Source organism: Oryctolagus cuniculus, chromosome 1, assembly GCF_964237555.1.
Source record: "Oryctolagus cuniculus chromosome 1, mOryCun1.1, whole genome shotgun sequence".
In the NCBI taxonomy this organism is placed as follows: domain Eukaryota; kingdom Metazoa; phylum Chordata; class Mammalia; order Lagomorpha; family Leporidae; genus Oryctolagus; species Oryctolagus cuniculus.
In genome coordinates, this window is record NC_091432.1 from 159,856,687 (window position 1) to 159,882,436 (window position 25,750).

At 41.8% G+C, this 25,750-nt stretch overlaps 1 protein-coding gene across 20 annotated transcripts in view; it reads left to right on the forward strand.

The window, feature by feature from the left end:
* TRPM3 (transient receptor potential cation channel subfamily M member 3) overlaps window positions 1–25,750 on the forward strand; it is a 1,025,749-nt gene that overhangs the window by 969,964 nt on the left and 30,035 nt on the right. The window lies entirely within an intron of this gene.

Below are 25,750 nucleotides of genomic sequence, written 5' to 3' on the forward strand. Positions count from 1 at the left end.
TATATAATGCAGGGCCACCTCCCTCCAACGGGTCGCACACTGAAAGACTGGATAATTTTTAGTGCTATGAAGATTGTACACCCTATCAGAACTCTTTGTAAGATAACCAAGTGTTGAAAATGCCACTGTTTCTTACAAAATGTCCACTTGTACTTAAGCAGATTGTGCTGAATATAAGGATGCCCGAGTTCCCTATTAACTATCAGTGTGTTACAGAGGCTGTGTCATGGGTTTCTTCTGGCATTTCTAGGGAAAGCAGGTCAATGAACATTTGTTGAATTTCCATTTCAGTGGCTGGCACTGAGCCAGGCACATGATACACTGCACTGCATGAATCCTGATGTATTGTTGACAAAGAGCAGAGGTTAAATAACTTGCTTAATGAAGGCACACAGCCAGGAAACTGCAGAGGCTGAATTGGAACCCAAGCCCCTGTAACTCCTAAGCCCATGTTTTTTATTTCTACATTATGAAAAAAGGCTGCTTTCACCTGGGTCCAGAGCCTTGCTGTTCTCCCTGCACCTTACTGTAGTGACTGTAGCCATCGTGCATTTATTAACTTAGCATACACTCATCAAGTGTCTTACCGAGCACTACAGAGCAGGTTGCAGCCCAGAGGGACCTTGGCATTCCCTTCCATGGAAGGGAGCAGCAGAAGGACGGACAATATGTAAATAAATAAACATGAAACTTGGGTTATCAGTAAGTTTCATGTAGAAAATAAACCCATGTAGTAGCGGAGGGAGTTGAGGGAGGAGCAGGGTTGCAATCTTGTGTAAGTCACAGAAGACCTGGAAGAGAAAACATGGAGTTGAAATGTGAATGATGAAAGGAGAGGTGTCATGAGCTAGAGAAAGAATATTGTAGCCTATGGGAACAGTAAGGACAAAAGCCATGCAGCAAGAATGATGTCAAGGATTTGAATGGAAGCAGAGAGAAAGCCCATGCAACTGGAGTTTGAGACCTAAAGCAGCTCAAGTTGGGATAACATGTCATGGTAGAATCCTGGTGTCCAAGTATATGGCTTAATTCTAAATTAGGAACTAGATTTAAGAGTGGGGTCAGCTACACTGCAACATTTAGGAAACATCACAGTGCTGAAAAGCATCATAGTAGAGAATTTCCCAGAAGCCAGTGGCTTCCCAAATCAGGATGCAGCCACCTCCAGAGCTGTAGCTATCCTGTGGCCCTCTGTGAGTTCTGTATGGCCACAGTGCCAGTTGTGGCCACTGTGACAACTGTGATAATGATGCCTTGCCCACTCTCAGAAGCACCCTTCACGGACTGATTAGACACTCTAGCATCAAAAGTACATCATACCTCCCACAATAAGAGTCTGTAAATACATCAGAATAACCTCTCTTAAAAACTGTGACTACCCCAGGAATACAACAAATTTAACATCTGTAAATGAAATATGGTTCACAGATGGGCCAGAAAAGCAACCAAAAAGTACAGCCTCAGATGCCAGCAACACAATACTGGATGTAACCCAATGGTTATAGGTTATCAGGGGAAAAACCTTACATATGAATGTGCTTTTGGAAGGCATTAGTCTACTGAGTTCATATTGACAGAGGGCCTGATGTCAGGCAATAACTTGGTTGCAAATAGTTTGAGTTGGTTTGACAATGAGAGTCCACATCAGAATCAAGAACCAGACACTCTGAATCTAGTTCTGTCACCATCACTGATTCTGTGATCTTGGACAAGTCACTGAAACTCTCTGTTCTTCATATTTTAAGCACATCAAAAACAGTATGGCTATGCCTCCCTTACAAGAACAGTGCAAAGAATAAAGAGCATTCCTTCCCAAGTGAACATGATAAGCCCAAGAAACATAGGCATCCATGCATATTATTGTTTTTGGTAAAATTGAAATCTGAATCAATGTCAGGGTATGATGCATTCAAAGGAAAGCATCAATGAATAATAGCACTGGTGGTATGCAAATATGCTAAACTAATGAAAGTGGTACCCAAAGACAATGTTTGGGAAAGAATACAACAAAAGCACAATACCAAGGGCTACTCAGCGATAAGGAGGTACGCATAGTCAACGTGGAAAGCTGAAGTGGGGTTACCTGTATGGCTGAGTCATGTGAAGTTACGGTTTGCCAAGCTATTATTTCTTCCAGTCCCTTCCAGCTGGGAAGCGGGCTCCAGATGGATGCAGGCACCTTGACTCATCAAATAGCCAGGTGCTTTCTCACTCCTCTTCTCCACTGGACTCTTTTACAACCAAGCCCATGGAAACAACTAAGCCAAATCAAGCAGTATGAAATCATGTGCCTTGTTCTCCTCAAGGCAGGATGGGACCACAGAATTATGCTGCTGCTCATTATGAAAAGACCAGATTATATTTTGCCCATTGTGTCTGCCTGCCAGCCAGCCTGAAAGTCATTGTGGGCAGCTAATCCAATTACTCATCCATTCATGGATCCAGAAAATCATTAGACTCTACTCTGTTTCAGGTACTATGTTTTGTTCTGGGGTTTCAGTAATGAGTAAAATGATGAAGCTTCTGCCTCCTTGGGAGCGAACAACCTGGTAAAGGTGTCAGACATCAGACACAAAATCACACATATAATCATAAGCTCTAATGAGTATTTCATCAAGACATACAGAATGCCATGAGAAAAAGAAAATGATAGGGGCATCAAGGAAAAGCTCCCTAGGGAAGGAACTTCTAAGCCAAGCTGCGTAGAATAGAGGTAGGAATTTGTCAAAGATGTGGAAGGCTATGCCAAGGCCCTGAGACAGGAAGGAGGGGAACTCCTGCTAGGAACTGAGAGGAGAACAGCAGGGTGGAAGTGTAATGTTCAGGGGAGAACAAAAGTTCAGAGGCAGACAATGGCCAGGTTGTGCAGGTTCTTTTAAGACCATGAAGGATTTGAATTTTCTCCTACATTCAGTAGGAAACCTATGAAAAATTCATGCATGAGTTAAGTTGGTGGTTGTGGTGATGGTAGTGATAGGATGCATGTACGTATGTACGTACATGTGTGTGTGTGTGTGTGTGTGACATGAATTGGGTGATTTTATGTGTATTTTAGCATCAATTCAAGGATTACCAGAAGCATATCTTTTAGCGTTCAACAAGCCCCAGATCCTGCATGTTAGGAGCTGGCAAAGCTGACTTCTGGGACCAGTTTGCCCTAACATACCGGGTACATGGACTAGAGCTTAACTCCTAGCTGGGAAATGAAGTAATTGAACTTAGATTAGACCTGTGGTGATCTCGGTTGGAGCATCATGGCCGTCATCCTTTGGAAATTTTATCTTTGACGTTCAAGATGTATTTTACCTTGTCCTCCCACTTGGTGAACATCACTAGCCATTAGTGGAATGGGCCAAGGATGACTTGAATGTGTCCCACAAGGATAGGATACTCCCACAATAAAGCATGGCTTTCTGTCCACATCATTCTGCAGTGTCCCAGCAAACACTCACAGAGGTAAAAAACCTGGTTATAATATCTGGGTCTAACCCCATTTTACATTTAAATACACCATATTTTTGCATGTTTTTAATAAGCCTCAAATTTTTCTATGAATGAAAACACCATGGAAATTGAAATAGGTAGTATCGTGTCTGTTTTTCAGCTTTCCCAGGGGTCATTCACCATTCTGGAAAGTCAGCTCACCAATGCAAACTTGCTCATTGTATTTCAGCCTTATGTCCAACTTAAACTCTTCATGTAGTTGTAGGCATCTGATCACTGTATAAAACCTTCTAGAATAATTACCCCTAAGCATTTGTATATTGAAACATTTAGTTTTTGTTGTAAATCATGTTTCTTTTATTGCCCTTTGTAGTAACATTAAGACCTAGTGATTTTTCTGTGATTAGTATACGGGTAAATTAAACCATCTATAAATTTGATTTCAGAAGAGTAGAGGTGGCAGTGAAAGTGTTTATTATAAAAAGAGGTGTTGGGTCTGATGGGTTGAGAACAAGTGCTTCCAAATGCAACAATTTGGGAATCTATCTACTTACTATCTTAGGACAGTATCTCAGTAACTTTAACATGAGAATTCCATGTAGAAATCCTGTTTTGTTAAATGATATACAGAGTTATCAAGGTTAACATCACCAATGAGAAGTTGCCTGAACATCATTTACTCCCTGGTAGGATAGGATGAGGAAGGAATTCATCTTTGTGATTATCTTCCCCCAAAATCCCTAATACTGGTCTAATCATAGAAGAAAAATCCATCAGACAAACTGAAATTGAGTGACATCCCACAAAATACCTGACTAGTACTCAACTGGTACTAAAACTATCAAGACAAGAAAAAGCAAATGGAGACTAAGAGGCTGTCACAAGCCAGAGGATAGGGGACAATAAAATATGACATTGCATCCTGGATAGGATACTGGAAGAGGAAAGGGATGTTAGAGGAAAACTGATAGAATTTGTTCTGAGTCTAGAATTTAGTTAATAGTGATTTTTTTTTACACCCGTGAGTCATTTTATTTACAGATTGTCGATGTTTAGGTGTTTGACCTTGTGGAAATCTTTTTTTTAACTTTTATTTAGTAGATACAAATTTCCAAAGTACAGTTTATGGATTACAATGGCTTTTTCCCCCCCATAACTTCCCTCTCACCCGCAACCCTCCCATCTCCCACTCCCTCTCCCTTTCCATTCACATCAAGATTCATTTTCAATTCTCTTTATATACAAAAGATCAATTTAGTATATATTAAGTAAAGATTTCATCAGTTTGCTCCCACACAGAACACAAAGTGCAACATACTGTTTGAGCACTAGTCATATCATTAATTCACACTTAACTACACATTAAGGACAGAGATCCTACATGAGGATAAGTGCACAGTGACTCCTGTTTTTGACTTAACAAACTTTCACTCTTGTTTAAGGTGTCAGCAATCTCCCCGGGCTCTAGTCTTGAGTTGCCAAAGCCATGGAAGCCCCCTGAGCTTGCCAACTTTGACCTTATTTCAACAAGGCCATAGTCAAAGTGGAAGTTCTCTCCTCCCTTCAGAGAAAGGTACCTCCTTCTTTGATGGCCTGTTCTTTCCACTGGGATCTCACTCGCAGAGATCTTTCATTTAGGTTTTTTGTTGTTGTTGTTGTTTTGCCAGAGTGTCTTGGCTTTCCATGCCTAAAATACTCTCATGGGCTCTTCAGCCAGATCCGCATGCCTTAAGGGCTGATTCTGAGGCCAGAGTGCTGTTTAGGACATCCGCCATTCTATGAGTCTGCTGTGTATCCTGCTTCCTGTGTTGGATCGTTCTCTCCCTTTTTTATTCTATCAGTTAGTATTAGCAGACATTAGTCTTGTTTATGTGATCCCTTTGACTCTTAGACCTATCATTATGATCTATTATGACCTGAAATTGATCACTTGGACTAGTGAGATGGCATTGGTACATGCAACCTTGATGAGATTGAATTAGAATTCCCTGGTACATTTCTAACTCCACCACTTGGGGCAAGTCAGCTTGAGCATGTCCCAAATTGTGCATCCCTACCCTCTCTTATTACTACTCTTATATTTAACAGAGATCACTTTTCAGTTAACTTTAAACACCTAAGAATAATTGTGTGTTAATTACATAGCTCAACCAATAATATTAAGTAGAACAAAAAAATACTAAGAGGGATAAAGTATTAAGTTGTTCATCAACAGTGATGACAAGGGCTGATCAAGTCATTGTTTCTCATAGTGTCCATTTCACTTCACCAGGTTTCCTTTTTGATGCTTGGTTAGTTGCACCGATCAGGGAGAACATATGATATTTGTCCCTTTGGGACTGGCTTAATTCAATCAGCATGATGTTTTCCAGATTCCTCCATTTTGTTGCAAATGACCAGATTTCATTGTTTTTTACTGCTGCATAGTATTCTATAGAGTACATATCCCATAATTTCTTTATCCAGTCTGCCGTTGATGGGCATTTAGGTTGGTTCCAGGTCTTAGCTATTGTGAATTGAGCTGCAATAAACATTAGGGTGCAGACCGCTTGTTTGTTTGCCAATTTAATTTCCTTTGGGTAAATTCCAAGGAGTGGGATGGCTGGGTTGAATGGTAGGGTTATAGTCAGGTTTCTGAGGAATCTCCAGACTGAATTCCATAGTGGCTTTACCAGTTTGCATTCCCACCAACAGTGGGTTAGTGTCCCTTTTTCCACACATCCTCGCCATCATCTATTGTTGGTAGATTTCTGAATGTAAGCCATTCTCACCAGGGTGAGGTGAAATCTCATTGTGGTTTTGATTTGCATTTCCCTGATTGTAGTGATCCTGAACATTTTTTCATGTGTTTGTTGGGCATTTGGATTTCCTCTTTTGAAAAATGTCTATTGAGGTCCTTGGCCCATCTCTTATGTGGGTTGTTTGTTTTGATGTTGTGGAGTTTCTTGATCTCTTTGTAGATTCTGATTATCAACCCTTTATCTGTTGCATAGTTTGCAAATATATTTTCCCATTCTGTTGGTTGCCTCTGCACTTTCCTGACTGTTTCTTTTGCAGTACAGAAACTTCTCAATTTGATGCAATCCCAAATGTTAATTTTGGCTTTGACTGCCTGTGCTTCTGGGGTATTTTCCAAGAAGTCTTTGCCTGTGCCTATATCTTGCAGGGTTTCTCCAATGTTCTCTAACAACTTGATGGTGTCAGTTCATAGATTTAGGTCTTTAATCCATGTTGAGTGGATTTTTGTGTAAGGTGAAAGGTAGGGGTCTTGCTTCATGCTTCTGCACGTGGGAATCCAATTTTCCCAGCACCATTTATTGAACAGACTGTTCTTACTCCAGGGATTGGTTTTGGATCCTTGATCAAATATAAGTTGGCTGTAGATGTTTGGATTGATTTCTGGTGTTTCTATTCTGTTCCAATGGTCTATCCATCTGTTTCTGTACAAGTACCATGCTGTTTTGATTACAACTGCCCTGTAGTATGCCCTGAAATCTGGTATTGTGATGCCTCTGGCTTTGTTTTTGTTGTACAAGATTGCTTTAGCTATTCAAGGTCTCCTGTGTCTCCATATGAATTTCAGCATCATTTTTTGAAGATCTGAAAAGAATGTCTTCAGTATTCTGATTGGTATTGCATTGAATCTATAAATTGCTTTTGGGAGAATGGACATTTTGATGATATTGATTCTTCCAATCCATGAGCATGGAAGATTTTTCCATTTTTTGGTATCCTCTTCTATTTCTTTCTTTAAGGTTTTGTAATTCTCATCATAGAGATCTTTAACATCCTTGGTTAAGTTTATTCCAAGGTATTTGATTGTTTTTGTGGCTATTGTGAATGGGATTGATCTTAGATGTTCTTTCTCAGCTGTGGCATTGCCTGTGTATACAAAGGCGGTTGATTTTTCTGTATTGATTTTATATCCTGCTACTTTGCCAAACTCTTCTATGAGTTCCAATAGTCTCTTAGTAGAGTTCTTTGGATCCCCTAAATAAAGAATCATATCATCTGCAAAGAGGGATAGTTTGAGTTCTTCCTTCCCAATTTGTATCCCTTTAATTTCTTTTTCTTGCCTAATAGCTCTGGCTAAAACTTCCAGAACTATATTGAATAGCAGTGGTGAGAGTGGGCATCTCTGTCTGGTACCAGATCTCAGTGGAAATGCTTCCAACTTTTCCTCATTCAATAGGATGCTGGCTGAGGGTTTTTCATAAATTGCTTTGATTGTATTGAGGAATGTTCCTTTTATACCCAATTTGCTTAGGGTTTTAATCATGAAAGGATGTTGTATTTTATCAAATGCTTTCTCTGCATCTATTGAGATAACCATATGGTTTTTCTTCTGCAGTCTGTTAATGTGGTGTATCACATTGATTGATTTGCAAACATTGAACCATCCCTGCATACCAGGGATAAATCCCACTTGGTCTGGGTGGATGATCTTTCTGATGTGTTGTTGCATTCTATTGGCCAGTATTTTATTGAGGATTTTTGCATCTATGTTCGTCAGGGATATTGGTCTGTAATTCTCTTTCTCTGCTTATCTTTCTCCGGCTTAGGAATTAAGGTGATGGTGGCTTCATAGAAAGAATTTGGGAGGATTCCCTCTTTTTCGATTGTTCTGAATAGTTTGAGAAGAAATGGGATTAGTTCTTCTTTAAATGTCTGGTATAATTCAGCAGTGAATCCATCTGGTCCTGGGCTTTTCTTTGTTGGGAGGGCCTTTATTACTGTTTCAATTTCTGACTCAGTTATAGGTCTGTTTAAGTTTTCTATGTCTTCCTGGTTCAATTTAGGTAGGTTGCATGTGTCCAGGAATCTATCCATTTCTAATATGTTTCCCTGTTTGCTGGCATACAATTCCTTGTAGTAATTTCTGATGATCTTTTTATTTCTGTGGTGTCTGTTGTTATGTTTCCTTTTTCATCTCTGATTTTATTGATTTGAGTCTTTTCTTTTTTTAGTTAGTTGGGCCAATGGGTGTCAATTTTGTTTATTTTTTCAAAAACCCAGCTCCTCGTTTGGCTGAATTTTTGTAATTTTTTTATTCAATCCTATTGATTTCTTCTATGATTTTAATTATTTCTCTTCTCCTACTAGATTTGGGTCTGGTTTGCTGCAGTTTTTCTAGATCCTTGAGATGCATTGAAAGCTCATTTATTTGGTGCTTTTCCAATTTCTTGATGTAGGCACCTATGGCTATAAACTTTCCTCTTAACACTACTTTTGCTGTATCCCATAAGTTTTGATATGTTGTGCTGTTGTCCTCATTTACTTCCAGAAAGTTTTTGATTTCTCTTTTGATTTCTTCTATGACCCATTGTTCATTCAGGAGCATGTTGTTCAATCTCCATGTGTTTGCATATGTTCTAGGGATTCCTGAGTTGCTAATTTCCAATTTCATTCCACTATGGTCTGAGAAGCTGCATCGTATGACTCTAATTCTTTTGAATTTGTTGAGAATTGCTTTATGGCCTACTATTTGGTCAATCCTAGAGAATAGTGATGCTTGAATAGTGAACTACACATGTAAATCTCTTGCTTAAGGCAAATCAGCAGTTATAGAAGCCTCCATCATTAATGGAGACTGGGTAATGGGTATCCAGGGATTCTCTGTACTAATTTCCAAACATTTTATAAATCTAAAATTAATCAAGCTTTTTAAAAGTCTTTTTTAAAAACATGGAAAGACATTAGGGACCCCACATTTTCATATAACTCAAGGAATTTTTCTAAAGATATAAACTAGCCATTACATGAGAAAGACACAATTAAATCAGAAAAAAAAAAAAAACACATTGGATTCCTGACCCACTCTAGGGCTAAAATATAAAGAAGGCAAAGACAACAGGAACTACCCCCAGCTAACATAAAAGATCATGTCTTTTGTGAATGTGTAAATTCCAGGAGATTAGAAATGGGGGAAATGGAGTGGGCAGGTCAATTGGACGAATTGGGACCAAGCTTTGAAGGAGCAGAGAGATACTGAAGACAACACAGGAAGTCTGATTGACAGATGCAAAAAGAGGTTAATAAGCAAGCTATTCTTGGGAAAAGTTTGTGTCAGGTAGTAATGATATGTGAGAGTAATAAGAGCAGGTACTTAAATAGCACTGTCTATATATCAAGCCTGCCCTACATGTTTTATAAATGCTAACTCATTTCATACCCATAATAATCCTGTGAGGTAGGATTGGATTCTTGCCTCTATTTTTGCTAGGTAAAGAAACTGAGGCACAGAGAATATTACCTGGGTATTAGGTTGAATCTATGAAATGTCATTTTTGTAGGTCAAAAATGGTCCATCCTCAAGAAGTCCATATGGTTCATATTAGACCCAATCAGTAATTTGCCTAAGATGAAAGTTACTGAAAAGCAGAGCCAGACTTTGAACCCCAGCAACTGGCTCAGATGCCTGGGATGTGAGCCTTCGGCATTGACTGAATGCTCCAAATATGCCAAGCAATGTACGAAAGCTTTGCACACATCACCCCGTCATTCATCCTCTCAGTAGAACTCTTGAAGCACCCAACTGGTGGCTCAAGAAATATAGGCCCAGGGAACTTAACCTGCCAAAAGCCACACAGTCAACAAGTAGCTAAGCTGGGATTGGAACCCATGCTGCCTGGCTCCAGAGCTGGGGTCCTCTGTTCTCTGTCTCCTGTGTGTTTGCAGACATGGTGGAACTTGGACTGAGACAATCCTTGACTTTGGAGAGAATGAACTTTTCCTATTAAACCTCTGAGCAGTTGCTTAAGGCTTTCAGTTGGGCGGGATACCCACGAAGGAGACATATTTTCTGGCCAGCTCAGAATGACTGATATCATTCTCAACCAGAATAAAAAATTATCTCATGATCTCTTCAAAATCAAGCAAGGAAATGAAAGCCAATAGAGTAAAAGGGAAAAAAGAGAGAGAATGTGAAGTTTGAAAAATGGGGTACAGAAGGTACTTAGTGTTCCCATCTTGGAGATATTTGGCACTAAGGATTTTATGTGCAATTGAGTAGCTTCTCTACTCTCAAATGATTTTCTAGCCATTCAATAGAAGTTTTCTACTTGGATCTGCTTTCTTTAGTAGTTAAGGGTCATGTCATAATATCAGTATACTTAATTTGCATAGATTCTCTCAGATAAAGAGGAAAAAATAACTGAATGTTACTCTTCAGCAAATCTACTTTTAAAATATCACTGAATAAAGTGATCCAAAATTTTACAAGTCTAACTACCAGATGAATCTGAATTAGCAAAAAAATCTGAATTACAGAATTTTTAAAAATACAACTCTACTATTTTTACATGTGTATAATATCTTAAATTAGTCTAGCATCTAGTGCCTAGCAAGAATATTCTCCACAAACACAGAGCTCCAGAATCTAAAGTAACTCCAATCCTGAGCACCAGGATGCACACAGAGATAGAAACATCCTTAAATTTATCTCTTTAAATCTCAAAACATGGCAAATTAATTCCCTTGAACCATTGCTCATGGATCAATATTCTGGCTCAATTCAATGGAAATATAACTCAGACTGGGTTGTGGGGAGGAAGAAGGAGAGGAAGGGGGAGGAGAAAAGAGAGAATCAATTTATCAATTAAATGAAGAGAGCACTGCAATGAAGATATTGGCACTGTTTTGCCCACTTGGCCTTATATTAACATTGATGTTATTATTCTGTGGGAGCAAATCCACATCGTGGATTTTGAAGCCCGTAAACATGATTGCGAACAACTTGATTGGTCTCAGATGCTAACACACAGACTTCCACCAGATAATAAAACCAAATCCCCTAGCTTGATATTCCTAAATTCAACAGTGCTAATTTCTATTATAACCTGGGACCAGTTGGAGCAGCACATATCCATGGCAACCGTTGATATAACCAGTTCCTTCAATCACTTAGTAACATGAAATAATAGACTATTCTTCACAACACACAGAAAACAATATTCTGCTTTGTTCATTGCTTATATAAGCCTTAACGTCTTCTCAATAGAGGTCCCACTGCAAATCCAATCCTACTATGCTAAAGGAAACTGTCAAAGTAGTGCGACTGGTCAGAGTAGCTACAAATAGCAGTGCCTAAGCAAACAGCTTTTTCTTGAGCCTGTCTCTACTGTCTAGTTGATGGAGAGGTCTCCATCTCCACAGTCAAAAACAGACACAGAATAAACAAGAACCCCCCCCCCAAATAAAAAAGAATAAACAAGACCCAAACAGGGCTTTTCTGAGTCCTTGAGCCTGTGGGACGAATCACCTTGTCCAAAACACTATAAACAATCCTTCCTACCCTAAAACTGTTTATCCCTCTGGCAGACAGTATCAGTTTACTCTTTTCAAAAGGTACTATTTGACAATAAGTAAAATAGAAACTGGGCCTTTTAGTTTCTTTTGTTATATTTTTGGCGATATAATTTATTATATATTAGATATAATTTATTATATATATCCATTTATATTGAATGTATTACCTACATAGATATGGTCCAAAAGTGTTCATGTTGGCCGAAATCATTATGATCAACTTAACCTCAAAAGTCTTCATGACATGCAAAGAGACTTACTAATGGTCATTGCCATTTGAGAGCCACTGTTCCTGAGAAAAAAATGGAACACAATAAAAGTCTAAATGCAGATATCCGGGGCTGGCGCCGCGGCTCACTAGGCTAATCCTCCGCCTAGCGGCACCGGCACACCGGGTTCTAGTCCCGGTCGGGGCGCCGGATTCTGTCCCCGTTGCCCCTCTTCCAGGCCAGCTCTCTGCTGTGGCCAGGGAGTGCAGTGGAGGATGGCCCAAGTGCTTGGGCCCTGCACCCCATGGGAGACCAGGAAAAGCACCTGGCTCCTGGCTCCTGCCATCGGATCAGCGCGGTGCGCCGGCCGCAGCGCGCCGGCCACGGCAGCCATTGGAGGGTGAACCAACGGCAAAGGAAGACCTTTCTCTCTGTCTCTCTCTCTCTCACTGTCCACTCTGCCTGTCAAAAATAAATAAATAAATAAATAAATAAATAAATAAATGCAGATATCCGGACATTCAAACCATCTTGCTATTAAATAACTCTCAAATCCATCAGCACGAGAAATAGCACAATATTGTAGTTAGGATGGTAGAATCTGGGGCCAGCCTTGTGGCTTAGCTGGTTAAGCCACTGCCTGCAACGCTGACATCCCATATGTGCATTGGTTTGAGTCCTGGCTGCTCCACTTTCAATCCAGCTCCCTGCTATTGCCCTGGGGAAAGCATCAGAAGATGGCCTAAGTGCTTGGGCCCCTGTCACCCTTGTGGGAGACCTGGAGGAAGCTCCTGGCTGCTGGCTTTGGCCTGGCTCGGCCCTGGGAAGATTTTTTTTAATAAATCTTAAAAAAAAAAAGTATGCTCATGCATACATTGAATGTGTGAACTGACTATAACCAAATCCCTGTGTAAGAAGCAACTCTAATTAAGATGATGTAAAGTCAATATCTGGTAGACTGAGAGTGATAATTGTTCACTCGAGCCATGATAGGACATGCTAACTTGTACAGACACAAAGCAGATGGCAAGTTTTTCTCTATAACTTGTCTTTTTTTTTTTTCAAAAAAATGTTTATTTTAATTGAAAGAGTTACAGAGGGAGGGAGAAACAGAGACAGAATTCTTTTTTTTTTTTTAAACTTGGAGCTCTTAAGATTTATTTTATTTGTTTGAAAGGCAGAGTTATTTAGAGAGAGAGGGAGAGATAGACAGAGAGAGATCTTTCATCTGTGGTTCACTCCTCAAATGCCAGCAATGGCTGGGGCTGGACCAGTCCAAAGCCAAGAGCCAGGAGATTCATCCATGTCTTCCACATCGGTTCAGGGGCCAAAAGACTTGGGACATCTTCCATTGTTTTCTGCACATTAGCAGGGAGCTGGATTGGAAGTGGGGCAGTCGGGACTTGAACTGGTGCCTATATGGGATGCCAGCAGTAGTGGCAGCTTAACCTGCTATGCCACAAAACTGGCTTCCTGAGGTTGCTTCTTGATATGCTATTAGCTAACTTAGCAGTCAAGCTAGACTTGACCCTGTAACTTTTTCTAAGTTCTCCTCTCTCTCCCTCATTCACCTCTCTTCTTTCTCTCCTGTATATGTATTTTGTGTGTGCATGTATGTCTTTGTGTGATCACTGAGAATGCAGCACAGAGCCAGAACACTAACCACCCACTTTTACTACATAGTTACACAGGAAGCAGGTATTTAACTCAGAGTTTAGATGCTCACATCCCACATGAAAGTGCCTGAGCTCAATTCCTGGCTCTGGCTCCTGATTCCAGCTTCCTACAAATGTGGGCCCTGGGAGGCAGTGGTGATGGGTCAAGTAATTTGTTCCTGACACTCACAAGGGAGACCTGGATTGCATTCCTAGCTCCTGGCTCTAGGCTTTGGCCCTGGCCCAGTCCCAGCTGTTGCAGGCATTTGGGGAGTAGAACAGATGACAGAAGTATGTGCACACTCTCTCTCCCCTCTTCTCAATAAATAAATAATCTTTCATAAATAGTAACCCATAATGTGGAGAAAGGAAGGCAACATTCTTTTGTAGGCTCCCCAAGTTTTCACCCACCATTAGCCAATCAGAGCCCAGCTAATGGTTTTTGTTTCACAATTAGGCAAGGAGTAAAAGTGGAAAAAGCCTGCTTTGCTTCCTTTCTTTGGATGACCCAGAAACTAGCCAGTTTTTATACTGCTTGTGGTTTAGTTTTAGAATTTTCCCACAGGTCTATTCAGACCAACTTGGCCAAGGAAATGCTGCTAACACAACATTGTCCAGAGTAGAGCTGCATGAAGAATTAGCTTATTAAAAATGTGAGGATAATATCTTTTTAAAATTATTTTTATTTATTTGAATCACAGAATGACAGGAAGGGAAGGGGGAGGGAAGGAAAGAGAAAGAAAGAAAGAGAGGAGAGAAGAGAGAGAGATCTCCAACTGCTGGTTCACTCCCTAAATATCAGTAATAATCAGGGCTAGACCAGGCCAAAGTCAGAAGCCAGGAACTCCATCTGGGTTTCTCAAGTGGGCAGCAGGAACCCAAGTACTTGGACTATCGTGCACTGCCTGCCAGACTCATTAGCAGAAGGCTCAGACGCAGAGGTGGGACTCCATCCCAAGCACTCCAGTATGGGGTGTAGGTATCCCAGGCAGTGACTTAACCCACTGTGCCACAACAGCAACCCTAACCATATCTTAACAAATAAATGCAGGTCAGCTTTCACCAGTCATCAGTTTGTACTTTGGAGTGTTTGTACAATGGCAAAATAAAGCCATCTTATTTTCAAACATTGCAAAAAAGATTATCAACTGAATCAATCTTTGGGGAGTGTGTGTTCGCAGGCCTAAAAACAAAAATACAAATTTTTCTGTAAACTATCCATTTCATTTTAAAGAAATCAAAAAGGAACACCTTCCTATCTTCATAAAGCAGGGAGATGAGACATTAAATATATCCTTTCCCATCATATACTTTACAATGGATACACACAGCAAAACTGTCTAGAAAAATTCTAAACCAACTGGTGGCTACAGCCTGGGCTTGGGTTTGCTGCCTTGGGAACGCTTACAGTACTTCAGCAGTGGAGAGATTTTGCCTGTACCCAAGCTTCTTGTTCCCTGCCACAGCAGGTTGTGCTAAGCAGCAATCACCGAGGAGTAGAGCCACAGTGAGAAAAACTGGCTTTGTGCTCTGAGATCATCAATAAGAACCTGTTCCTTTCCCCAAACCTCATATTGTGAGGCTTTCATCTATCCATAAAAGTCGATTTTGTTCAAATCAGATTAGAAATCACCTTCCCTCGGCAGATGGCTGTTTGGCCAATAAAAGCAGGGGAGCTGGGCGTGCGGGTGGGGTTCTGGAAAGCCTGCATGTGCCCTGGCACTCGTTTTCATTACTCCCTCCATTTCTTTATTTTGGCTGGATATTAAAAAAAAATCTGAGAGTCACTGCTGCAAGCCGCAGAGGATCCAAATCCAGCAGTCTTCAGTTCTCCCACTGGGTACAGGGCCTTCCTCCCTGCATTGCAGACCTCCTGGGGGGGAAACAGAAGTCAAGAGCGGGTTTGGGTGGTATTCAAGAACCCATCAGGCAGGAGTTGGAATGGATGAAAGAATTAGTCAGTTTCCTCCATAACCCAATCATGGGAGACAATGTTGTGTGATTACCGCCTTGGAGTCTGGTTTGACCCTCTGAGGTTTTTCCAAAGCCCTAGAGGAGGCCCCCGCCAACTCCTTCGTGCTCTGCCCACTTCCAGCATTCTCCCCAGCATTGCTTCAGCCAGGGACCTTCTCATGTTCACAGGACTCGGCAGGCACCTCCCACCTCTGGGCCTCTGCTCCAGCAGTGCTTGGAGCACCTTCCAAGAGAACCTCTTGGCCAACCCCCTCATAGAAGCTTGGACACTTGGTTTGATCTTGCTTCTTGATGTCACCTTGCACCCACCGCACACACACTCCTGATCCCTCTTGACCTACTCTGCATTCTGTGTTCTCCCACAGCGCGCACCACCTCCTGATGCTCCCCTTCATTTACTTGTTATGCCGTTGTCTGTGTCCTGCCCATCTGCTACCTCCACTGGCCCTTACCACCATCCTTCCACAGTGGAGACAGTGGAAGGGGAGGAATCTTTGATGTTTTGTTCACTGGTGTATCCCAAGCATTTAACAACAGTGCCCGGCCCATATTAGAAGCTCAGTGAATACTTGTTGGATGAACAGTGAGGGAAACGAGCATGGTTCATCATCATTTATATGATTTCTATCATCATTGTTATACCAGGCTTAGCGATAAGGAACCTGAGACTCAGATGCCACCATGAGCTTACCCAGTAACACTCAGATGACAAGACAGAAGATCTGGTCCCATACTGACCCATTCAATATTAGTGCCTTACATCTAATGACTTTGAGAAATGATTTAATGAGGCACATCAGTGTGGATCAGCTACCAAAACAGGAAATGTAAGACAACGTGACCATTTTAAATACTCAAACTATGATGAAAAGCAAAATGCCTTTTTCCACCCTTCCCTCCTTCTATGCCCCCATTCCACTTCTCCATTTGGTTGGCATCTGAGTTTATTGTTTTTAACAGACAAATCTGTCAAGATGAAAATGTTTATTTATTTGATTTTAACTGACATGTGCCAGGGTTGCTCTCGGAAAGAAAAATGTTTGTTGATCCACTGTACAAGGATGTACTGTCACCCATTTTATAATAACAGTGTGTAATTTATTATAATAACTGTATAATTCAGCATACAGTTGGATTCATAGTCACAACACAATAGCAAGTTCTAGGCACTGAAATAGGAGCCTGCCAACAGTGGGATGGGTGCTAAGTAGAACACGGCCTGTATATAATCTGGATTCTTTGCTGTTTGTGGAGCATCAGTTGGAGGGCAAAAGGTCAACGATTAAATAGTAAACAAAGAAGGGCAGGCAGGGAGGCCTGGGAGGGCACCAAGAGGGAAGTGTGCCCAGGAGATGGGAGTTAGGAGGGTGAGCTGTGAGTTTACCTGTGCCTCTTGCATCGCCACTTTCCAGGGAATTTGTAAATAGTGAAAGGAGGAATTTGTGTTGGTTTGTATACAAATTCCTAAACATTAGGGCCCCAATTGATTGTTTCTGTGGATGTCACAGAACCCCTTGGGCATCATCCAATGGGACTCAACAGGAGCCTTGGATCATTGCTCTGGCTGATACACACTTGCGTCCCTTGATGTGCATCTTCAGAGAGATGTGCTCTCTTGGCTCATTGGACTGATTTTTCCAGGCACAGACAGCCTATATGTGAGGTTGCTGCTTTCTTTTTATGAGACACGCCTTCCTAAACAGGACCCTGACTTTTCTCTCATTAAATACCCTAAAAAAAAAAAAAAAAAAAAAACAGAAATACCTGAAGCTGTATGGGTTTTTGAAAAATCATGCAATCCCGTTTTAAACAAAAACAACGAGCATATTCCCCACAGGTAGCATGGAGACTAAGGTGATGTGGATCCACAGGGGAAGAAACCCTCCACAATCATGGCAATGAGAATGAGACTGAGCTCCCCTGCACCTGCTGTGGAAGGGAAACTGTCTCTGCCCCTATAGCTCAAGAGGTTGAATTGTTGCCACTGGAGGAGAAGTCATGGGAATATCACATTCGGGAGTTAGAATGGAGCAGATCATTTATTTGACTTTTTCTCTGTGTTTGTTCTTTCTGGTTTGAAAAGAAAGCAGTTTATCTAATCCCATTTTGTTTAGGTAAATCTCAAAAGGGAAGTATAATGATGGTGATGGATAGTTCCTCAGTATAATTGTGCGTGAAATTGTTTTTATTTCCCTCCTTCCAACCCTTGACCCTGAGTGCTCTTCCCTCTCAGCAGCACCCCCCCCCCCCCCCCGCCCCGAACACCAGGGTTCCCGGCACTGAGGATCTGGGCCTCCTCTGACGAAACTACTGCTCTGGACAGCTGATTGTCTTGTAGGTGCTAATGACGCAACTAGACAGTACTGTTGATTACAAGAAAACTAAACCACCCAAACTAGTGGTTAAAGAAAGGTTGGCTGTAAGCCTGTAAGAGGATACCACAGAGGCATCCAAAGACAGGAAACAAGCATGACGAGATCCGACTGGTAACGACACCGAAAGTGGTTTTGGAAAGTCAGAATCTGAAGCCATGACTACTCTCATCTGCGTTTCCCTCTTCTCTGCAGAGTCACTCAATCAGTCATCTGTTTCATTCTTCCTTGCTCTCCCTCTCATTTGCTGCCTCCCCATCTCACTCTGTCCAATGACTTGCTCTACTTTTACATGACCAACGTGGTCAGGCTTTATACAAGCTTTCAATTAAAAGTCTGCCATCATCTAACTAAAGTCTCTGTACTTTGGTTTAATTTCTAAAGACAGAGTCTGATGAGTCACTGGTCATGCAATGCACTCACTCCTCCCTGGGTAAGGGTCAGATCTGCTGCAACCAGCTGTGGCCTGAAGTGAGGTGGGGGAGGAGTGAAGAAATGAGGAAATGGCTTTATCAACCTGAAGAACCCAGGCTGCCTCTTCCAGCTGTGAGCAGGGCAAGGGGAGTTGAATGTGAGAATCAGATATCTACTGATCTGATAATGCTGTAGGACAAGCCCTCAGAACTCTGTGGCTTAAAGCCAGAAGCATTCATTGAACAATTCTGCGAATTGCCTGGATTGCTCTTCAGGTCTGGAAAAGACTCAGTTCAAAACAACAGAAGCTACTGGGTACAGAAGCCTCCTGTGTTCCATCCTCTGGCAGGCAAGCTCAGACGTGTCTGACGTGGTGATGGCCGAGGTCATCCTTGCTAATACCCCATTGATCAAGCAACCAATATGGCCGAATTCAGAATCAAGGGACAATCAAATGGATCCCACCAGTTTCATGAAAGAAACTGTAAAATCGCATGGCAAAGGAACTTGGATACAAAGAGGAGAGAGAAATTAGGGATGTTCATCCAATCAGTTGGCCACATCATGGCAACAACTCACTGGCATGTCCAACAGGCTAGTATACAATATTTCCTCCCTCAGTAATATCTATATAAATTCTTTCTGATACAAATTCCTGATGCAGAATAATAAACTACCAATATTACAGCATTGCAGCTTTCTCAAATAACAGCAAATAAATGAAAATATTATCTCTATGTAAATGTAGATATATGGAAAGCAGGAATGTAGGAGTAAAACCAAGATAACAGAGGGAGTTCTCTCCCTCTTCGTCCCAAAACACCCCATAATATACAAACAACATTCTGAGGCTTATGACATCCTGCTTTCTAAATCACTGGATTAAAAAATGAAATCTGACCAACTTCATCATGTTTTCTGAATAGTTCCAAGCAGGAAGCAAGCAAACAGCAGGCAGACCTCAAGTCAAGGTAGTTCCCAAGAGTCAGAGGCTGTGTTGCCCACTTTTCTCCTAAGGTATGGCTGAGTTCCATGTCTTGCAATGCTGGTGGCTACTTGTTTGTTTGCTTTTTGGCTGGTGCAGAAAGAATAGGATTTCTACAAGTAGCCTACAGTTAGCTCATGGGATACATGATCCAGTTTGGGAATTTTTTTGGTCTCTATGGAATCATGGAGTAACCAAATATCAGGAATAGATGGAGTTTAGACGTCATCTACTCCAGGATTTCCCAACCTTTAATTGGTCACATACCTCATTCTGTGTTTTGTTACATATGTTCTTCTCTCTTTTTTTTTTTTTCAATTTTTTGCCAGGCAGAGTTAGACAGTGAGAGAGAGAGAGAGAGAGAGTTATAGACAGTGAGAGAGACAGAGAGAAAGGTCTTCCTTCCATTGGTTCACTCCCTTAATGGCTGCTACGGCCAGTGCTATGCCAATCTGAAGCCAGGAGCCGGGTACTTCCTCCTGGTCTCCCATGCGGGTGCAGGGACCCAAGCACTTGGGCCATCCTCCACTGCACTCCCGGGCCACAGCAGAGAGCTGGACTGGAAGAGGGGCAACCGGGACTAGTACCCAGCGCCCCAACCGGGACTAGAACCCAGGGTGCCAGCGCTGCAGGCAGAGGATTAGCCAAGTGAGCCATGGCACCAGCCTGTTCTACTCTTTAATACTGTAAAACTGGCTCTTTTTTAAACAGCTTTTTTTTTTTTAACTTATCGTGGTCAAAAGTTGAAAATCAGTGTGATTTGTTGTAAATAGAAGATAACCATAAACAGAATGAAAATTCCATATTGTTATGAAATTCTTGCCAGATGCTTAAGCCTTCAGCCTCCCCAGACTGCACCAAATGTGAAAGAAGTGTTAGAGAAATGTCATCCTCAAGCTGACACACTCTCTCTCTGATGGAGTCAGAGAGATTGAGAGACATGAAAAAGTCATCACTTTTTTCTGATTCTGTGCTATCTAATGTCCCATTCCTGTATGCTAAAGTCACCACAGACTCCTGAGCTGTTCATGTGCCACCTAAAGGGAACATCCATGGCCCAACTGCCCTTATTCATGGACGGAGGAAACAAGGTCTCTTGCTGATTTCCAGTGGTTGCCTCTGTACCATGTCACTGCCGGGAGCAGCTTACCTGAGAAGAAAGAAGAGGAAGGGAGCTGGTGGAAGGTGCTTTTCACTCTGCAGAATCTGGGCTTGCCTGATTTCCAACAGCCTCCACCGCTGCTCTCCTCTGTCCTTAGTGGACACTGACAGTTGCCTTTAGAGAGAAATATAAACTGCCTCATGCTTCCACAGAGGAAACTGCTGCCTAAATCTACCATGATCTAACACTTTAAAATACGGAAGCTTTTAGAAAGAGGTAGCCATACAAAGAAGGACATTTCTAGTTGTCTGGCCAAGAGAAGCATGGTGACAGGACAAGGCCAGAAAGCAGATTTGTCCAAATCTAAGTCATCCAAGGAACATAAGCCACAAGAGCTGTGCTAATGACATTCTAAATCCTCTGTGACAAACTATATAGATTTTCAAAGGGAGTGGAGAAATCTTCTTTGTCTCATTATTTGTCCATGATGGATTTTTACTGGAAAATCCTTTCTTTAAAAATAAAAATATATGACCAGCATTATGGCATGGGGGTAAAGCTGTCGCTTGCAGCACCAGCATCCTATATGGGCACTGGTTCATGTCCCAGCTGCTCCACTTCCTATCCAGCTCCCACTAATGTGCCTGGGAAACTAGCAGAGGACGACTCAAGTGTTTGTGCCCCTGTGCCCACATGGGAGACACAGAAGCAGCTCTGGCCATTGAGGCCATTTGGGAAGTAAACCAGAGGATGGAAGAGTTCTCTCCCTCTCTCTAACTTTGCCTTTAAATAAAATAAAATGATATAAATGTTTTTTAAAAAATAAAAGTAGGATAAACATAGCAAAATACTCAACTAAGCTACTCATTCCATTACCTGTGATTTGGAATAAGCTTTTGAGACACTTTTTCACAGAATAGGAAAGGATGGTCTTGAAGAGGAAATATCCTTCTTCATCATATTTTTAAGGATGATACTGATTACAATAAACATTGGTCAGTGTTTCTCTTATTTTGGGTGAACAAACTTATGTGTGTATTAAATAAATAGACATTCCTTTCCCTGTATGTTATAGGATGAAATCAAAAGGACGAGTCTCTAAATCTATGGGACAGTGATGCCTGTGCCTGATACCTATTACATGAACCTTCTTTATTCACATTCTGAACGTCAAAAAGTGTTCTTTGTAGTTGTTACTTGACCTGAACAGCTCGTGTTTATGGGAACCAGAAAAAAATTAGGTATCTGCCAGACTGCCCTACATTGTTGCATGTTGAGGATCCTCTCAACCTTGTATTGGCTCTTTCCTCAGAGGAAGAGATTTTATGGTCGGCAGGCTGTGTGGACATCTTGGCTCTGTTCTTCCTGCTCTGAGATCCTGACAGAGATATTAAAGCTGTCTAAGCCTCTTCATCTGTCAAATGGGGATAATAATAACTATAATGTTGAAATATTCTAAAGATTAATGTAAGATGAGCTAAGTGGAGCTCATAGCACAGGGCCTGGCATTTCAGCATGCAATGCATGATCATGAATAATACAACCTTAGAAAGGCCTGTGAAGTGGAGCAGAGTGCATACAGGAGACTTCAGCTTAACAGAGAGGGTAGCCCTGTTTCCTTTGTAATCACTCTCCAGTGCCTGTTGCCACTGGCATATAACAGGAACTTAGGAACATATAGCATAGTCTGGATGAATGGAAAGGTTCTGGCATTATCCCTTATGTGTGGTCCTGGGTAAAGCATCATTCCCCTTATCATGTGTTTTCTCCACTGTAAAATGAGGACAATACAGTTCTTATGGAGCTACCAGGAAGCTTCAGTGCAATGGCCAGTGACAAGTGCTGCCCAGTCTGAAGGTTGCTAACCACTATACTCTCTACAGATGTTTATTCCCAAATCCCCACTGCTCCTCACTTTTCCTTTAAAAAAAAACAACAAGTATTTATTTATTTTAAAGTCATGGTTACAGAGAAAGAGGTAGAGTCAGAGCTAGAGATCTTCCATCCACCAGTTCACCTCCCAAATGGCCACAATGGACTGTGATGGACCAAGCTGAAGACAGGAGCCTGGAACTCCACCCAGATCTCCAAAATAGGTTGCAAGGACTCAAGGACTTGAGCCATCTTCTAGTGCTTTCCCATGCAAATTAGCAGGGAGCTGGATCAAAGTGGAATAGCCAGGACTTGAAATGGTGTTCATATGGGATGCCAGTGTTACGCACAATGGCTCAACCCACTGCTCCAAATGGCAGTCCCATCCTTTCCTTTTTCAAGATCCCAGTTAAAGGAAGAGCTAGATTCTGTGGTTTCCAGGAACATACCCATTTTTAACTCTGCCTTTTAAAATAGACAGTTGGCAGGGTCCAGTGGCCCAGGATATATATGGGAGAAGTCCCCAGCTCTCTCAGGGTGATCCCTCATCAAAATGCCAATGTCTAAGAGAAGCAGGATGTATAAGTCTATTTTTTTGAATCTGGGGCACCTTTGGTCCAGGATCAAGCAGGTCCACATGGGCCTGAGGAGGATCGGAAAATAGGGACAGAACTTTGCACTCCAAACCTTACATTACCATTTTTAAAGGAGCCAAGAGAAAGGTCCCCATCACTTGTCTCAATTTTAGTTTACTAATTGTACTTTAACTTAAGAAGAATTCTAAGGCCACATCCTGGGTCTGAAGGAAAGAATATGAGGAATGTCTGCCTGCCGTGGATGCAAGGTGGAGTATTCTTGCTGGCTTGTCACACAGATCCACACAACAGCCTTCAATAGGAGATCTTCTCAAAGAGCATGCATCTCACGTTAACTTGGGCAATCACCAAAAACCAAACAAAAAGATCTACTGTTTCCATCTGTTTCTGCTCTCACAGAAGCTATCCTCTGATGACTGACACTCAACAAGATCCTTAAGGAACTAGGAAAATAGACATTGACCCAGTGACATGGACCAGGTGGAACTCCTACAGAAACACTCAACACCACAGGGCAGGTGTGTAGTATCCACTGAGCAAATATTTATTGAGCCCCTCCATGTGCTAGGTAGTGTTCTATGGGCTATTTTCATGAGTGAACAAAAGGGACAAAAATCTTGTGCCCTGGAGCCTATACGCTATGAAGGAATCCTGTTGACCCTTATTTTAGTTATCATAAAAGTTTATTTGTGAAAACAATTCCAACCATTGGAAGGCTATCCTCCAAAACCTCCACACAAGAACAGAAAATGGCGGCCTTTCTTACTATGGCCCACATCTTTTGGCTAGATTCTGACAGCTCAGCCTATCCAGGTACTCCAGAGTTGTGTCACCAGTTCCCACTCATCAGCTCACCAGAATCAACTTTTCCAACTGCCTGCCACACTATATATCAGTGTGACCCATGTACTTAAGCCATAGAGAATCGTAATTCCAAGTGCTAGATGCCTTCTAGCTTAGCTGCAAAGATATTGCCTTCTCACTCTGAGCCTGCTCCCACCATGACATTTCTGTGGCTTACTCTATCTATGACCAGCTTCTAGAACATGCTTGCTTCACTTTAGGGGTATCTGACTGTGTCCAGGTGCCTCACTACAGTTTCACAAATGCACTTGCCCTCCTGATTCGGTCATATGTTGCGTGTATATCATGAGTGTCTGAGTCAGAAGCAGAATTTGGCAGAATTTAAGTTTCATCCACGTGGAACCCTTAACTTGTTTTGTGCTTTGAGGAGGTTGAGGAACAACACTAGCCTCTGGCTCCTGAAACTCTGGCACTGATTCATCCTTGTTATCTGGTCATATTTCAGGCCCTGGTTTCTCTTCCAGTCTTTCTATGCTATTCTGAGACTCCAATGCAGCCTCTCACAAGTAGGGTCTCCAAAATGTGAAGGTCTTTTATTACTGGGCTTGGACAGGGGCCAGATGTGAGGGTGATTTTTTTTTAACTTTTATTTAATGAATATAAATTTCCAAAGTACGACTTATGGATTACAATGGCTTCCCCCCCATACCGTCCCTCCCACCCACAACCCTCCCCTTTCCCACCCCCTCTCCCCTTCCATTCACATCAAGATTCATTTTTGATTATCTTAATATACAGAAGATCAGCTTAGTATACATTAAGTAAGGATTTCAACAGTTTGCTCCCACACAGAAACATAAAATGAAAAATAGTAGATGATTTTTTTTAAATGATGATGAAATCAGATCAGACTGTGGGGAGCAACTCGGACTATACTGTTACTGGAATTAAGACTTATTCTATGCATCTGCTCTCCCACAATGTGGCGCTGGGAGAGGAGCGTACAGCTTCTACCCAGCTGCCTCTCACCAACTTGACAAGCTGCAAGAGCCGCTCCTGATTGGAGGAGAGCAGCACGCTCGGCGTGTGGGTAGCAGAGCACGGATTGGTGGAGAGGACTATATAGGAGGAGAGAGAGACGGCATAGTGGTGTGGGTTGGTTGGAGAGTGCGTTGGAGAGTTTGCGGGGAAGTTCGTTACTTCGTTCTTTCTCATTTCTCTCTATTCATTCTTGCTTTGGGAGTTTGCTGTTTACTTATTCTTACTTTACTATAGAAAGGACTTGTAAAAAAAGGGAACAACAAGTGTCCAGTCCGGTGCGGCTCCTCCGCGTGCGGAGGAGCAGCACAGACCTATTGTCATGTTTAATCCCAGTGAGAGTCAGGTTGGGAATTGATAATTTCTTTTTTTTTTTTTTACAGAAGATCAGTTTAGTATGCATTAAGTAAAGATTTCAACAGTTTGCACCCCCATAGAAACACAAAGTGAAATATATTGTTTGAGTACTCGTTATAGCATTAAATCTCAATGCACAGCACATTAAGGACAGAGATCCTACATGAGGAGTAAGTGCACAGTGACTCCTGTTGTTGACTTTACCAATTGACACTCCTGTCTATGGCATCAGTAATCTCCCTATGCTCCAGTCATGAGTTTCCAAGGCTATGGAAGCCCTCTGAGTTCTCCGACTCTTATCTTGTTTAGACAAGGTCATAGTCAAAGTGGAGGTTCTCTCCTCCCTTCAGAGAAAGGTACCTCCTTCTTTGATGACCTGTTCTTTCCACTGGGATCTCACTCACAGAGATCTTTTGCCAGAGTGTCTTGGCTTTCCATGCCTGAAATACTCTCATGGGCTTTTCAGCCAGATCCGAATGCCTTTAGGGCTGATTCTGAGGCCAGAGTGCTATTTAGGACATCTGCCATTCTATGAGTCTGCTGAGTATCTCACTTCCCATGTTGGATCACTCTCCCCTTAACTGAGGCTCTTAATTGCATGTGATAGAAACTCAATTCTAA